Source organism: Mastomys coucha, chromosome X, assembly GCF_008632895.1.
Source record: "Mastomys coucha isolate ucsf_1 chromosome X, UCSF_Mcou_1, whole genome shotgun sequence".
Classification (NCBI taxonomy): domain Eukaryota; kingdom Metazoa; phylum Chordata; class Mammalia; order Rodentia; family Muridae; genus Mastomys; species Mastomys coucha.
The window spans coordinates 153717656-153723329 of record NC_045030.1 but is presented as its reverse complement, the minus strand read 5'-3'; positions in this window follow the sequence as shown (position 1 = coordinate 153723329).

Below are 5674 nucleotides of genomic sequence, written 5' to 3'. Positions count from 1 at the left end.
AGCCAGCTTTAATGTAGAAATATTCCTTCCTTATGTAGATGAAAAAAAGAATTGATGCCTCAGTAAGAAAATCATTGATATAAGCCCGAGTTCTTAAAAATATATTTCCCAGATCCTTAATTAATTATAAAAGTTTTTTTCAGCACACAACTCCAAAAATGTTTTTGGAGTTCAATGACCCATGGATCTGACCATTTTCCCCATTTTCTTCTTCTTTTTTATTATTATTTATCATTCCATTCATTTACATCTCAAATGATATCCCACTTTTCTTCCTGGTTACCCCCTCCAGCAACCCCCATTCCACATCTGCCCTCTCCTCCTCCCCTTTGCCTCTATGAGAGTGCTCCCCCACCTACCCACACTTTCTTGCCCCACTGCTCCAGCATTCCCCTACTCTGGGACATCAAATCTCCCTAGGACCAAAGGCCTCCCCTCCCCTTTGCTGTCAAGCAAGGCCATCCTCTGCTACATTTGTATCTGGAGCCACGGGTTCCTCCAGGTACACTCCTTGATTTGTGGTCTAAACTTTTGGGAGAACTATGTGGTCAGGCTAGCCTATGTTGTTCTTCCAATGGGATTGCAATCCCCCTCTGCTCCTCTAGTTCTTGTACCAGCTCCCCGACCAGGTTCCCTGAGCGCAGTCTGATGGTTGGCTCCAAGCATCCACATCTGCATTGGTCAGTTGCTGGCTAGACCTCCCCAGTAACTGCCACACTGGGTTCCTGTCACTAGGTTCCTGTCAGCAAGCACCTCTTGACCACTGCAGCAGTGTTGGGTTTGGTGTCTGCAGATATGATGTATTCCCATGTGGGGCAGTCCCTTGTTGGCCCTTCCTTCAGTCTCTGTTCCATTTTTTGTCCCTGTTCTTCTTTTGGACAGGAATATTTCTGAGTTAAAGACTTTGAGATGGGTGGGTGGCCCAATCACTCAACCAGAGTCCATGCCTGTCTATTAGAGATGGGCTCAACAGGTTCTATCTCCCCTTCTTTGTGCATTTTGGCTAAAGTCATTGCCATTGGGTCTTGGGAGCCTCATAGTTCCCTGGTGTCTGGGAACCAGTGGCTATCCCCAGTTCCTCATCCTCCTGTTACATATATTTTTTTATCAATTTCCTGACCCTCTGTACCTCTCTCACACCTCCTCCAGTTCCTGATACTGCCTCCCTTATTTCCTCCCCCTCCTCTTTCCCTCCCACCCCTCCCCTTTCACCTCCCATGGTTATCTGGTTCGCCCCTCAATGGAGGACTGAAGTATCCACACCCTGGTCTTCATTCCTTCTATGTTCCATATGGTCTGTGGATTGTATCATGGGCATTGTGAACTTCTGGGCTAATATCTACTTAGTAGTGAGTACATACCATGTGTATTCTTTTGTGTCATGGTTACCTCACTCAGGATGATATTTTCTAGTTCCATCTATTTGCCTTTGAATTTCATTAAGTCATTGTTTTTAATGGCTAAGTAGTACTCCATTGTGTAAACATATCACATTTTCTGTATCCACTCCTCTCTTGAGGGGCATCTGGGTTGTTTCCAGCTTCTGGCTATTATAAATAAGGCTGCTATAAACATAATGGAGTATGTGTCCTTATTACATGTTGGAGCATCTTCTGGGTATATGCCCAGGAGTGGTATAGCTGGGTCCTCAGGTAGTACTATGTCCAATTTTCTGAGGAACCACCAAGCTGATTTCCAGAGTGGGTGTAACAGTTTACAATCCCACCAGCAATGGAGGAGTATTCCCCTTTCTCCACATCCTTGCCAGCATCTGCTGTCACCTGAATTTTTGATCTTAGCTATTCTGACTGGAGTGAGGTGGAATCTCAGGGTTGTTTTGATTTGCATTTCCCTGATGACTAAGGATGTTGAACATTTCTTTAGGTGCTTCTCAGCCATTTGGTATCCTCAGTTGAGAATTCTTTGTTTAGCTCTGTAACTCATTTTTTAATAGGCTTATTTGTTTCTCTGGAGTCTAACTTCTTGAGTTCTTTGTATATATTGGATTTTAGCCCTCTATCAGATATAGGATAAAGTTCTTTTCCTAATCTGTTGGTTGCATTTTTGTCCTATTGACAGTGTCCTTTGTCTTACAGAAGCTTTGCAATTTTATGAGGTCACATCTCTTAAAGCAGAAGCCATTGGTGTTCTGTTCAGGAAATTTCCCCCTGTGCCCATGTATTCAAGGTTCTTCCCCACTTTCTTTTCTATTAGTTTCAGTGTATCTGGTTTTATGTGGAGGTCCTTGATCCACTTAGACTTTAGCTTTGTACAAGGAGATAAGAATGGATCAATTTGCATTCTTCTACATGCTAACCGCCAGTTGAACCAGCATTATTTGTTGAAAATGTTGTCTTTTGTCCATTAGATGGTTTTAGTTCCTTTGTCAAAGATCAAGTGACCATAGGTTGTGAGGGCTCATTTCTGGGTCTTCAATTCTATTCCACTGATCTACCTGTCACTGATCTGTCTGTCTCTGTACCAATATCATACAGCTTTTTAAAGATTTATTTATTTTCATTTATATGAGTACACTGTAGCTGTCTTCAGACACACCAAAAGAGGGCATCAGATGCCTTTACATATGATTGTGAGCCACCATGTGGTTGCTGGGAATTGAACTCAGGACCTCTGGAAGAGCAGTCATTGCTCCTAACTGCGGAGCTGTCTCTCCAGCCCCTATCATACAGTTTTAATCACTATTGCTCTGTAATACAGCTTGAGGTCAGGGATGGTGATTCCCCCAGAAATTCTTTTATTGTTGAGAGTAGTTTTTGCTATCCTAGGTTTTTTTGTTATTCCAAATGAATTTGAGAATTGCTCTTTCTAACTCTATAAAGAATTGAGTTGCAATTTTGATGGAGATTGCATTGAATCTATAGATTGCTTTTAGTAAGATGACCATTTTTACTATATTAATCCTGCCAATCCACGAGCATGCGAGATCTTTCCATCTTCTGAGATCTTCAATTTCCTTCTTCAGATACTTGAAGTTCTTGTCATATAGATCTTTCACTTGCTTGGTTAGAGTCACAAAAAGATATTTTATGTTATTTGTGACAATTGTGAAGGGTATTGTTTCCCTAATTTCTTTCTCAGCCCTTTTATACTTTGAGTAGAGGAAAGCTACTGATTTGTTTGAGCTAATTTTGTATCCAGTCACTTTGCTGAAGTTGTAGGAGCTCTCTGGTAGAATTTTTGGGGTCGCCAATGTATACTATCATATCATCTGCAAATAGTAATATCTTGACTTCATCACTCCCAATTTGTATCCCTTTGATCTCCTTTTGTTGTCTAATTGCTCTGGCTAGGACTTCAAGTACAATATTGAATAGGTAGGGAGAGAGTAGGCACCCTTGCCTAGTCTCTGATTTTAGTGGGATTGTTTCAAGTTTCTCTCCATTTAGTTTGATGTAGACTACTGGTTTGCTGTATATTGCTTTTACTATGTTTAGGTATGGGCCTTGAATTCCTGATCTTTCCAAATCTTTTATCATGAAGGGATGTTGGATTTTGTCAAATGCTTTCTCAGCATCTAATGAGATGATTATATAGGTTTTTTTTTGTTTGATTATATAGTGAATTATGTTGATGGATTTCCGAATATTGAACCATCCCTGCATCCCTGGGATGAAGCCTACTTGATCATGATGGATGATCGTTTTCATGTGTTCTTGGATTCGGTTTGCAAGAATTTTCTTGAGTATTTTTGCATCGATATAGATAAGAGAAATTGGTCTGAAGTTTTCTTTCTTTGTTAGGTCTTTGTGTGGTTTAGGTATAAGAGTAATTGTGGCTTTATAGAAAGAATTGGGTAGTGTTCCTTTTCTTCCAATTTTATGGAATAGTTTGAGGAGTATTGGTATTAGATCTTCTTTGAAGGTCTGATAGAATTCTGCACTAAAACCATCTGGCCATGTGCTTTTTATGGTTGGGAGACTTTTAATGACTGTTTGCATTTCCTTGGGGATTATGGGGCTGTTTAAATGGTTTATCTGATCCTGGTTTAACTTTGGTACCTGGTATCTGTCTAGAAAAATCATCCATTTCATCCAGGTTTTCCGGTTTTCTTGAGTATAGGCTTTTGTAGTAAGATCTGATTATTTTTTTAATTTCCTCAGCTTCTGTTGTTATGTCTCCCTTTTCATCCCTGATTTTGTTAGTTTGGATAGTGTTTCTATGCCCTTAGTTTAGTCTGGCTAAGGGTTTATCTATCTTGTTGATTTTTCTCAAAGTACTAGCTCCTAGTTTTGTTGATTCTTTGTATTGTTCTCTTTGTTTCTACTTGGTTGATTTCTACTGAGTTTATTTCCTGCCATCTACTCCTCTTGGGTATTTTTGCTTCTTTTTGTTCTAGAGCATCCAGATGAGCTGTCAAGCGGCTAGTGTATTATCTCTCCAATTTCTTTATGGAGGCATTCAGAGTTATGTGTTTTCCTCTTAGCACTGCTTTCATTGTGTCCATATCTTTGAATAGGTTGTGCCTTCATTTTCATTGAATTCTAAAAAGTCTTTAATTTCTTTCTTTATCTTCCCTGACCAAGTTATCACTGAGTATAGATAGTTGTTCAGTTTCCATATGTATGTGGGATTTCTGTTGTTGCTATTGAAGACCAGCCTAAGTACATGGTGGTCCAATAGAATACATTTGATTGCCTCCATGTTCTTGTATCTGTTGAGGTTTGTTTTGTGTCCTAGTAGATGGTTGATTTGTGAGAAGGTACCATGAGGTGCTGAGAAGAAGGTATATTCTTTTGTTTTATGGTGAAATGTTCTGTAAATATCTGTTAAATCCATTTGGTTCATAACTCTTTTTTAGCTTCACTATGTCGCTGTTTAGTTTCTGTTTCTATGATCTGTCCATTGCTGAGAGTGGGGTGTTGAAATCTTACTATTATTGTGTGTAGTTTAATGTGTACTTTGAGCTTTAGTAACCTTTCATTTACAAATGGTGGTGCCCTTGCTTTTGGAGCATAGATATTCATAATTGAGAGTTCATCTTGGATTTTTCCTTTGATGAGTATGTAGTGTCCTTTCCCATGATTTTTGATAATTTTTGGTTGAAAATGTATTTTTTTTATATTAGAATGGCTACTCTAGCTTATTTCTTGGACCTGTTTACTTGGAAAATTTTTTTCCATGCTTTTACTTTGAGGTAATGTCTGTCTTTGACTTTGAGGTGTGTTTCCTGTATGCTGGATCCTGTTTACAAATCCAGTCTTTTAACCTATGTCTTTTTATTGGGGAATTGAATTCATAGGTATTGAGAGATATTAGGGACCAATGATTGTTAGTTCCTGTTAGTTTTTGTTGTTAGAGGTGGAATTATGTTTGTGTGTTTCTCTTCTTTTGGGTTTGTTGTGAAAAGATTAATTTCTTGATTTTTCTTGGGTGTAGATTCCCTCATTGTGTTGGACTTTTCTTTCTATTATCCTCTGTGGGGCTGGATTTGTGGAAAGATACTATTATCATATAAATTTGGTCTCTCCATCTATGATAATTGCAAATTTTGCTGGGTATAATAGCCTGGGCTGGCATTTGTGTTCTCTTAGGGTCTGTTTGACATCTGCCCAGGATCTTCTGGGTTTCATAGACTATGGTGAAAAGTCTGGTGTAATTCTGATAGGTCTGCCTTTATATGTTTCTTGACCTTTTCTTACTGCTTTCAATATTC